Raw genomic sequence first — 12248 nt, forward strand, 5'->3', positions numbered from 1 at the left:
GTCACTGAAGGAAGCAAGCCTCCCTGTTCGCATCAGCTGCCTGGCTGCCGGCCGCCATCTTGGCTGACAGTTAATTTGCATATCTCCCTGATTAGCCAATGGGAAGGGTAGCGGTCGTAAGCTAATTACCATGTTTCTCTTTTATTAGATTAGATGGCCCCTAAAAGTGTTAAAAAGAAACAGGCTAAAAATGGAGTTACTTATGCTAAGCTTCACCAATACTTAATACTTATCCTGGCCCTGATCGGCAGCTCAGTGGTTAGAGCATTGGCCTTCGAACTGAAAGGTCTCAGGTTTGATTCTGGTCAGGGCATGTACCTGTGTTGCAGGTTCCCTGCCCTAGTTGGGATGCGTGCAGGAGGCAACTGATAGATGTGGCTCTCTCACATCAATGTTTCTCTCTCCTTTTTTCCCTCTCTCCTCTCCCTTTCACTCTCTCTAAAATCAATAGAAGAAATACCCTCTAGTAACAAATTGAAACTCTTTTTTTTTACAAATTGAAACAATTTGTTGTTTGATTTTTTAAATCTTCACCAGAAGATATTTTTCCATTGATTTTTAGAGAGCGTGAGAGGAAGAGAGGGAAGACAGAAACATCGATGCCAGAGAAACACATCGATTGGTTGCCTCCTGCATGAGCCCTGACCTGGGAGGAGCCTGCAACCAAGGTATGTGCCCTTGACTGGAATTGAACCTGGGACCCTTCAGTCCACAGGCCGACACTCTATTCACTGAGCCAGACCAGCTAGGGTTCAAATTGAAACTTTTTAATGAAAAAATAAATCTATAATACTTTCAACAATAAAGATAAATTAAAAAAAGAAAAAAATCATGTACAGTTCTAAAAAATCAAATATTACAGATACATTTAGAAACATTCCCACCTCCATTTGTACCCAGGTCTCACTCCACCAAGAGAACCACTGTCAACAGTTTCTAAAGCCCGAGAAGCTCGACTTTAAGGTCCTTTAACACATAGTTGGGATGGTGAACTCACCCTCTTTCACCCTCTTGGGTTAAGTCCGGCTCTCTCCGAAGAAAAGTTCCAACTGGATGACCCAAGCTTCTCTCGACTCCTTTTATACTCTGAGGGGTGGGTAAATTTTTAAAATTGATCAGATTATCTCCTTTTGGCCACACCTCTCTGTTAATACCAAATCAGGAATGGGCCCCCAACACTCTTGGTTTTAAGTCTATTATACAGATTCAAAAGCAAACACTGTGGGTTCTATGTGTGATTCCTATTTCCCAATTTAATCTTTTTTTCCTTTGTTTTGTTTTTTCCCCCCGAATAAAAAAGGATCCCAAATATCAAGGTAAGGAAGGGGAGAACAAGGGACATACTCCTTGGTGGAAGGAAATAGGAAGGCAGGAGAAGGATAATCCCCAAAGGAGGGGAGGGAGGGGAATGCCATTAAGGCAGCCAGCAAGATAATCCCTGTAAAAAGTTGGAGGAAGTGTATCCACAGCCTCAGATAAAAAGACACAGAGGGGGGCTCTGCACTCTAGTGTTCAAAGGAAGGTAAATGACAGCTTCTCTTCTCTTGGTGCTGTTGCAGCTACTCCATTGCTCACTCTGGGTTACCTTCTTCCTTTTGTAGATAGGAGTGCTGCAGGGCTCGGAAGGCAGAGATTCGCTTGTGTGGGTTAAAAGTCAGCATCTCCTGTGAGGGGAGACAAAAGTCAGAAAATCGTGAAGAAAAAAAAAACCCCAAATTGACTTTTGCTCACCCTCAACAATACTAGCATGGGCTATTTTCTACATTCCTCTTTGTGGATGGCCAATCACAGTAGCAAAAGACTAGCCCATCCAACAACTGAGTCTCAGGAACCACAATGGTTTGGGTCCTTTTTCTGCTACATTTTTCATCCTAATCTCACGCCATTTCCTTGCCCAAACTCAGTACCAGCAGCAGCTGTGCTCCAGACTTCTCCATCTCCGGGATCACCGACTGCACTGGGCAGGGCCCTCTGGGGGGGAAGGCTCCTCGGGGTAGAGACACATCTCGGGGCCAGTCTTCCTCTGGAGGCAGCCCAATCAGGTCAAAGATTTTGCCCAATTGGTCAGCCTCAGAGTTTCCGCAGAAGAGAGGCTTTCGACGAAACATCTCTGCAAAGATACAGCCAACGCTCCACAAGTCCACAGGAGTTGCGTATGTAGACTGCAGAAGAACTTCCGGAGCACGGTACCAGAGTGTAACAACCTAATGGGAACAAGAAGAGTGGACAGGGCCCTACGGGTTACCATGAAGCACAACTGCTCAACTGATGTCACAAAACACATGACTTCCCGACTGCGATGGGCACTTCCCTACCCCCAACCAGAACCCATTTCGGCTAACATCTTTCTACTGACCACAGGCGTAAGTGCCATCTGGTAGCTGTAGATTCTGGCCAGACCAGCTTGACTGTCCCACTGCTTGTCACCAGAATATTCTCTGGCTTCAGGTCTCGGTGAACATTGCAACTGGCATGAAAAAATCCAGGCCTCTTAGAAACTGGCGCATCAGATCCTTGATGGCCTCTACTGGCAAGCCTGGTGGAGGCGTCTTGTCCAGATACGTCCGTAGGTCTTGGTCCACATGCTCAAACGACCAGGGTCACTTTGTTCTCCCGGTCCGTTCGGGCGGTGGCACAGACATCCACCAGCCGGACCACATCGGGATGCTCAGAAGCCTCCAGCCGCCGCAGTAAGGCCACCTCACGGACTGTGCTGATGGGAAGGCCCCCTCCGGCACCTCCCCCATTGGGGACTCTCACGCTCTTGAGGGCCACAAAGTGGCCACTGTGTGGATCACGGGCCTTGTACACCGTCCCGTAGGCACCAACACCAATCTCAGCCACGGGCTCATATCGAGGGGTAGCCATTCTCAGATCAGAGAAGAGATGGCCAATCACAGTAGCAAAAGACTAGCCCATCCAACAACTGAGTCTCAGGAACCACAATGGTTTGGGTCCTTTTTCTGCTACATTTTTCATCCTAATCTCACGCCATTCCCTTGCCCAAACTCAGTACCAGCAGCAGCTGTGCTCCAGACTTCTCCATCTCCGGGATCACCGACTGCACTGGGCAGGGCCCTCTGGGGGGGAAGGCTCCTCGGGGTAGAGACACATCTCGGGGCCAATCTTCCTCTGGAGGCAGCCCAATCAGGTCAAAGATTTTGCCCAATTGGTCAGCCTCAGAGTTTCCGCAGAAGAGAGGCTTTCGACGAAACATCTCTGCAAAGATACAGCCAACGCTCCACAGTCCCCAGGAGTTGCGTATGGAGACTGCAGAAGGACTTCTGGAGTACCGTACCCGAGTGTAGCCACCACAGGTGTAAGTGCCATCTGGTAGCTGTAGATTCTGGCCAGACCAGCTTGACTGTCCCACTGCTTGTCACCAGAATATTCTCTGGCTTCAGGTCTCGGTGAACATTGCAACTGGCATGAAAAAATCCAGGCCTCTTAGAAACTGGCGCATCAGATCCTTGATGGCCTCTACTGGCAAGCCTGGTGGAGGCGCCTTGTCCAGATACGTCCGTAGGTCTTGGTCCACATGCTCAAACACCAGGGTCACTTTGGTCTCCTGGTCAGTTCGGGTGGTGACACAGACATCCATCAGTCGGACAACACTGGGATGCTCAAAAGCCTCTAGCTGCCTCAGTAAGGCCACCTCAAGAACTGTGCTAATGGGAAGGCCCCCTCCGGCACCTCCCCCATTGGGGACTCTCACGCTCTTGAGGGCCACAAAGTGGCCACTGTGTGGATCACGGGCCTTGTACACCGTCCCGTAGGCACCAACACCAATCTCAGCCACGGGCTCACATCGAGGGGTAGCCATTCTCAGATCAGAGAAGATCTTCTCCCCGCGCCGGGAACTGCGGGGGCGGACCGTTATGGGGCTCAGGAGCCGGTTTCTGCGGCGCCATACACTGAGCTCTGTCCGGAGCAGCTGGACCGCCCGGGCCGACCACAGACACAGGCCGCAAGCTAGAGCGGACCCCTCACCCCCACCCTCACCATGTGACCAGCTGCCAAAGAGGCCTAATCTTTTTTTTAAGCTTTCAAATCTTGTCAACATTTTGTCCCTGATAAAAGTAATTAAATCAAGAGTGTGAGGGTGGGGGGTGGGGGGGGGGAGGTAAGAGATCAACCAAAGGACTTGTATGCATGCATATAAGCATAACCAATGGACGCAAGACACTAGGCGGGTGAGGGCATGTGCTGGGGGATGGGAGTGGCTGGGGCGAGGTCAATGGGGGAAAAAGGAGATATATGTAATACTTTAAACAATAAAGAATTTTAAACAAGAATATGTTTCTATTAATTCAATAGACCTTTCCTGAATTTCTACCAGGTGCCATGGGCAGTGCTGGGTATTGAGAATATGAGGCAGAACAAAACATGGTCTCAGGCTCTCTGTAGCTCACAGGCTGCGATGGAGACAAACAAGGACCTCTGAGAGTCCGTCCATCTGTGGAAAAGCAGCACAGGCCATATTAACATTGCTACTAATAGCAAACGCTCCCACAGTGTGTAGTGCAGTGGCTCTCAACCTTCCTAATGTGCGACCCTTTAATACAGTTCCTCATGTTGTGGTGACCCCCCAACCATAAAATTATTTTCGTTGCTACTTCATAACTGTAATTTTGCTACTGTTATGAATCATAATGTAAATATCTGATATGCAGGATGTATTTTCATTGTTACAAATTGAACATAATTAAAGCATAGTGATTAAAAACATCATGTAATTACATATGTGTTTTCCGATGGTCTTAGGCGACCCCTGTGAAAGGGTCGTTCAACCCCCAAAGGGGTCGCGACCCACAGGTTGAGAACCGCTGGCTTAGTGTGTGCCCTGAGAGTGCCACAAGAGGGGAAAGAGTAAGTGCCAAGGGAACACAGAGGGGAATCAACTGAGACCGAGGATTCCAAAGAGAGATTTCAGGGGGAGGTTATGACTTCCAGCATGAGCTGTGGAAGGGAAGTGGGTCTAGGAAAATGGGGGAGATGTTCAGACAGAAAGAGGGAAAACTTGGTGGGATAAACAAGTCCATGATGATGAATATGTATCCCATGCCAACAAATACAATAAGCATCCCGAGAGAATGGGGAGCATTGGCCCTCGAACCGAAAGGTCCCAGGTTTGATTCTGGTCAAGGGAATGTACCTGAGTTGTTTTCCGGAAGGCTACATCAATGTGCTCTTCCACCCATAGGCACAAACATTCCTGTCTCTTCCGGTACCTCAAACTATCTAACAGTTGGCATTACCCAGGTTCTTAATTTTGCCCATCAAATACATAGGTTTTTTTCATAGTATTTTTAAAAGTGTTATTTCATAGTTTTTTTTAAAAAAAATAACTTGTATTCCTCTGATTATTAATAAGTTCGGACATGTCTTCGAGTATTTGCTGACTTTTGAATTTCTTCTGAAATGCCAAACTCCTAGTCTTTTTTTAAGTTTAGATTTCTTGTTTCTTGTTGATTTGCAGTAGTTTCTGGCAAACCATAAAGAATAACAATGAAACATGAAGGATAATGATTACCCCTAGCATTGAAGTTGGGAGAGGAATGAAATCCAGAAAAGATTAACATAGGGGATTTCAAATCATTGTAATGTTTAATGTTGTAGGTTAGTGTAATGGGGCTACCCTCGGAGACGACCACCAGGGACTCAGATCAAGATTTAGGAGCCTTTATTAAGCTGGCCAGCAACTACAGTTACAGCACCCTGCCGAAGCAAAGGCTGAACTGCGGTGCCGACTACAGGAGTTACAGCGTTTTTATTTGCAAAAACCACAAAGTTAGTTACAAAGCCTTGTTTACACAATTGTTCCCGACACAGTACAGCATCAGTACAGTGACTACCTTCCTATCTATGTGTTCTAGGAACAGAGAGCACAGTGTGCCCCGCCTGGCCGAAGTGCCAGTACATTCCTATCTATGTGTTTTAGGAACAGAGAGCATAGCGTGTCCCGCCTGGCCGAAGCGCCAGATATGCAGCCCAGCACAGTTAGGTGGTGGGTCAAATATATTTATTGACTTGCTCTTCATCTCTTTGTGAATCTTTGCACATGCTAGAATGTACTCAGTATTCTAAATCAGAGCTTCTCAAGTGTGGTCTCCAGAGCAGTGGCATCAGCAACACCAGAGAATTTGTTTAGAAATGAAAAATGGCCGACAAGCCAGACCTCCAGTCTCAGAAACTCTTCAGGTAGGGCCCAGCAATCTGTGTTCTAAGAAGTCTACTATTGTTGTAGGGAAAAACTAAAGCATAGTTTTGATGCTATCTTAAAAATAAATTATACTCTTGAGACCCCCCCTCCCCCAACTATTTATTTTTTCCAACCATTTTTAAAATTTTTATTTTTTGCATGTTATTTCTTGGTATCTGCAGAATTTTGTATGTTGGGACAAAAAATTTTAATAAGTTATTTATTATTTATAATGCTTAAATACTGGGACATGTGTCTACAGCACTAAATGTCTTTCATTGAAAGTAGAATTTCTAATTTCTTTTAACTTTGAATCTCCACATTCACTCTTTATAATCCAATCAATAAATTCTTCAGTCTCAGTTTTTGCATGTCTATTCTTACTTTTTAGAGAGAGAGAGAGAGTGGAAGGGATGGAGAGAGACAGAGAGAAACATGGATGTGAGAGAAACACATTGATTGGTTGCCTCTCACTCTCACCCTGACCAGGGCTGGAGATCAAACCTGTAACCGAGGTATGTGCTCTTGACCGGAATCGAATCCCAGACCCTCAGTCCATGGGCCAACATTCTACCCACTGAGCCAAAACAGCTAGAGCTCTATTCTTTTTTACGAAGAGTGGAAATCCCTCTTACAATGTTTGCTAAGCTTTCAGTGCAGTATCTTGAAATCTTGGTGCTGGAGAAACTAGTGGAACAGTCCTGGGTTTCTGTTTCTTTGTCTTTTTGTTTTACTCCTCACCTGAGGATATTTTTTAAAAATATAATTTTATTGATTTTAGAGAAGAAGGGAGATAGAAACATCAATGATGAGAGAGAATAATTGAAGGGCTGCCTCCTGCACACCCTACACTGGGGATTGAGCCACAACCCTGGTATGTGTCCTGACTGGGAATTGAACCAGCTACCTCCTAGTTTATAGGTCAATGCTCAACCACTGAGCCATGCTAGCTGGGCTCTATTGACTTTTAGAGAGACTGGGAGGGAGGAAGGCTGGGAGGGAGGGAGAGAGAGAGACATACACACAATGATGTGAGAGAGGCACATAGATTGATTGCCTCCCACACACAACCCAACCAGGGCCAGGATGGAGCCTTCAACTCAGGTATCTGCCCTTGAGAGGGAATGAAACCTGAGATTCTTCTGTGCTCAGACCAACCCTCTAACCACTTAGCAACCAGCTAGGTCGTCTGTCTCTTTCTCTTGATGTCAGGTCCCAACTGAAAAATTGGGAAACATGGTCTCTTGAACAATTAGTCATTTCCCTCCCGGTAAACACCCTAGCAGCTAGGGCCTAGCTCATATTCCAAAGAACTTTAATGGCTGAGATAAGTGCTTGGAAATTTGCCTGTACATTTAATGTCAACAAATTTTGACAAGTTTCCCCACAATTTTGCAAAATAATTTTAGATATAATTTATCTTTATATCTGACTAATTTCCATTGGGTTGTACAAGGCTAACTTCAGGTACACTCTGATTAATGCAGGAGATTTGTCTGTGACACCATATCCACCTTTTGTTATTTTAAACCTCTGTCTGGGCCTGCCTGTATTCCTATTATAGGACTCCCCCACCCCTCACCCCCATCCCAGCCACTAGAGCAGTGTTTCTCAACCTTGGCTGCACATTAGAATCACCTGGGAATCTTTTTAAAATCCTGATTTCTGGGCCTCATCCTCTGGAAATTCTGTTTCTTTGCTATGGGGTGGGGCCACAACATTAGTAACAAAGAAACAGAATATCCGGAGGATGAGGCCCAGAAATCAGGATTTTAAAAAGATTCCCAGGTGATTCTAATGTGCAGCCAAGGTTGAGAAACACTGCACTAGAGCCTGGCTCTTTCTCCAGATTCTTGGCTGTTGAGATGTTCTCACTGTGTCTATGGGTCCTTTCACTCATATCAAAGCGTTTTCACACTTCTTTTAAGAAAGTCTTTCATTGAAAAAGAAGTAAAACAACCGTGGCCGGGTAGCTCCTTTGATTAGCAGTGGTTCTCAACCTTCCTAATGCCGCGACCCTTTAATACAGTTCCTCATGTTGTGGTGACCCCCAATTTCATTGTTACAAATTGAACATAATTAAAGCATAGTGATTAATCACAAAACAATATGTAATTATATGTGTGTTTTCTGATGGTCTTAGGCGACCCCTGTGAAAGGGTCGTTCGACCCCCAAAGGGGTCGAGACCCACAGGTTGAGAACCGCTGGATTAGAGGATCATCCTGATACATCAAGGTTCCTTGTTTGATCCCCGAGGGCATTTAAGAATCAACCAATCAAAAAAAATTTAAAAAAAAGAGAAAAGAAAAATACAAAGAATCAACCAATCTCTCTCTCTCTTTCTCTCTCGCGCTCTCTCTCTCTCTCTCAAATAAAAAATAATAATAAAAAAGTAAAACAAAGTAATTCGAGTCAAGTCGTCCTGTTGAAGGAGGCGTAGTTTTGGAGCTCAGCCATTTGGCTCCTTTCTCTGGGGTGAAGAGGGGATCTCCAAGGCAGTGACTCTCCACCTGGAAAGTGTTGAAAATCATATTGAGGTCAACGCCCCATCCCCAGAGCTTCTATTTTAATTGGTCTGGGGCTGGGATTGCGCACGGGTAGTTTTAAAAACTCCCAGGTGTGTTACTAATATGGTTCTCCACCTTTATCATGCATTAGAATCACCTGTAGGGCTTTGTTAAAACAGGATTATCGGGCTCCACCCCAGAGTTTCTGGTTCTTTAAGTCTGGGACTGGGTCTGATAATTTGCATTTCTAACAATTCCCAGGGGATGCTGATGCTGGCCCAGGACCATATTTTGAGAACTATTGCTCCAGTGAAAACTTGAAAACCACTGTGTTAGGTAACTTTTGTCCTCCCCAGAAAATACTGCCACCCTCCCTTTTAAAAATAATTTTTAAAATTTAGAACAATTAAGAACATTATTTTCCTTAATTCATTCCACTTTATCAGTCCATAAAAGCTCTTCTCATTTTAGTGTTTTTTTAAAAAAACTTTTCACCATTATTCTCAATCCCTACTTCCATTTCCTCCCTTCCTCCCCCACCAAAGGCACTCCGTAACTTATTTGATATGTGATCTTTTAAAATTAGGTGGAAATACAATTTAAAAATATTCCACTTGAAGTAGTAACACCAATCCTGAGAGAGAGTTTGCTCAGAGGAGAATTTGTAATCTGGAGTACTTTGGGGGAGAACTTCAAGTTACTAAAGGACCCTATACTACTATGCCTGTCCAATACTTTATACCCCCAAACCTTACATTTATTATTATTATTTTAAAAGAAATAACATGTAAATAATATAATGGATAATAATTAAGGTGTTTTTTTTCCTGTAGTGATACCTATTTTCTATAGAGTAGGAAATTTCTTTAGAGCATTTATTATCCTGAGGATAAAACACATGTTATAGCAGGAAAACACTGTAATTCATTCAAAGATTATATTTAAAACTGGATAAAACAATGTAGATTTGTTTCCCATGGGGTTCTTGGCTCAGATGGTTTCTAATCTCATTGTTTTAATCCAATCTTTGATATATTTTACTCTTTCAGCAAAGTTAATCAGCTATACTTAAACCTTTGTGCCTGGCTTTTATTTTTTATTTTATTTTATTTTATTTTTTTATTTTTATTTTTTCCACCCCTCCCGGCCCCCTCCTCCCCACGCCCGTGTGACTGGCTTTTAAATACCAGCAAAGCAGAGTAATGAAATGACCTGTGCCCAAAATAAACCTATGTATTGATTTTTAACTAGCCATTATGTTCACTGTCAGCTTTCTGATCCTTTGATATATGTGGGGCACAGTCCTTGTGACTAACTCATCAAAGCTACTCTGTGTTTGTGACGTTGCTGTGGGTATCACACTCATTTTTATAAATATTGCTGTATTTCTTTTATCACATATTGACCTTGGAGAAGTTTTAATGACACACAATGATTGACAAATGCTTCTAATTTTAGTTATGTAATAAGTGAAATTTACTTACTATTCAATTAAGGAAGAAAGTGCATACTATTGCTCTGCTTTTAATTTTTCTAAATCCTCTTTTAACCATAGACACGATGCTCTATGCATCTTATTGCCTGTAGTACTTGGTGCAATGTTATGTATGAATGTGTTATAAATATTAGTTAAAGTGACTTAGACCCCAATTTTAGGTCCCCTGTGCCATTGTTCTGACATTCCTTCCACTCAGTAGAGAAATCTATCACATGCAGAACCTGTGTAGTCAACTGTCCTCAGAAAATCATTTTCTCCCAAATTAGAGTAAACCTTGATCCAGGAGAGATTGCACGGTACCAGATGTCGTGAGAAAGTATATTATTTTCTGTTTTCTTCCACTTTCATTGTTATTAAACTACCTCCAAAATGAAGCATTTGAAAAATGTCATTGCTATACTTACTCAAGTGTATTCAATTTGTGATGGATGGTGAGTTCTGCATTTTAAAAAATGTTTGTTCAAGAATTTGTTACATTTTGTTTGTGTAGTTTAAAAAAATTCCCACGTGTGCTTCCCCACACATTTCTCAATACAATTGCTCATCAGTCTATTTATATGATTCTTGTTACACCTTTTCAAGGTCATTTAAAATTCTAATCCTGTCCTCTAAAGTAATAACCACTTATTCCAATTTGCTATTATCTATAAGTTTAATAATCATGGGCTTTAGTCCACCAACCACACAAGTGATGAAAATGTTAAGTAGCCTTATCCAACATGAAGCAATGAATGCTATAATTTGGTAGCACTATTCCTTTTAATTATTTTAAAGCAGAAAATGAATACCTATTGATTTTGACACCCTCATCATGTCAGCAGGGTCTGGTGATATATAGGGTGTCCCCCCCAAAAATGTACACACACACTGAATTATTATAAAGGCAGTGTTTATTAAAATATACTTTATTTTCAAAATTAAGTTATCAGCTGTTACAGTGTGTATACATTTTTTGAGATACCCTGTATATCTCAAATACCCCCTCCTTCCTTATGCCATTGGATGTAGGCTCACATCAGGAATGTAATACATTACCTAATTATTATCCAATTAACCAATGAGCAATCATCATCATCATAATAGTAAAAACAATGTGCACTATCTTGTTTTTTCCAGACAATAGTTTTTAAATAGCTTGTTCCCCCCCCAAAATGCAATCTAATGGGATCTTGATACTGACTTAACATGTGTTTTTGTTAAATGTGTAACAATTGGGTCCTGGCCGGTGTGGCTCAGGATGGAGCATTGTCCCTACACCCAAACTTGGGGGGTTTAAATCCTGGTCAGGGCACATACCCAGGTTTTGCGTTCAATCCTGGGTCAGGGCAAGCATGCGGCAGGCAACCAATGGATCTCTCTCTCTCTACCCCTCCCTCTCTCTAAAAATTCAATAAAAATAATTGTAACAATTGGATATTTTAATATTCACCAGTTAGGACAGAATTTTGTTTCACTCTCCAAATTTCCCTTCATCACACTTGCCCTTCAGTGGGGAGATGTGCAGTGTCCTAGGGCACTTTTGAGATCTAATTAAGGTGATGGTGAATAGAGAATATTTTTTGTTTGGGTTTAATGGCATATATTTACCTGGTTTGCAATTACTCCCATGTACTGTTAGCTGACTTGGTGTAGAAATGGCTTCAAGAAATAATCTTATCATCCATTGTGCTGTGCCAGTCTAGGCATGGGATGTATGCAGCAATAAGCAGGTCCTGTAGTAGTGCATGGTACTGGTTGTATGGGAGGGTCAACATTTGAGAAGTATGGATCCAGAAGGTAGACCATGGAAAATTCTTCCAAATTTTATAGACATTTGTGAAAAGGAGTTCTAAGTAAATTTGATAAGACTTCACTGATAACAAATTGTGATGCTTAGAGAAAGTTTGAAATTATCAATAATGAAAACAATTTCAAATTATAGATGCTAGAGGAAAGACAATTATATTTCTACTAGTAGCCTTGAGCACGAATCCGTGCTCCAGTAGCTCGCTGCTGCCCTTCTGTAGCTCCCCCCACCCGGTTCCCCCTCCCCTCCCAGCC

The 12248-nt window shown here is 42.9% G+C and overlaps 1 protein-coding gene and 1 pseudogene across 2 annotated transcripts in view; both read right to left on the minus strand.

Moving 5' to 3' along the window:
- The window catches only part of PTP4A1 (protein tyrosine phosphatase type IVA, member 1), a 20029-nt gene extending 15727 nt beyond the window's left edge, over window positions 1–4302 (minus strand). For both annotated transcript variants that reach the window (XM_014532737.1, XM_014532735.1), the window contains exon 1: window positions 4291–4302. The gene's annotated coding sequence lies outside the window, so the exon portion shown is untranslated. The remainder of the gene's footprint in view (window positions 1–4290) is intronic.
- On the minus strand, window positions 1539–2879 carry LOC102243050 (annotated as a pseudogene).
- Window positions 4303–12248: the final 7946 nt, after the last annotated feature.

Source organism: Myotis brandtii, unplaced genomic scaffold (genome assembly GCF_000412655.1).
Source record: "Myotis brandtii unplaced genomic scaffold, ASM41265v1 scaffold904, whole genome shotgun sequence".
NCBI lineage: Eukaryota > Metazoa > Chordata > Mammalia > Chiroptera > Vespertilionidae > Myotis > Myotis brandtii.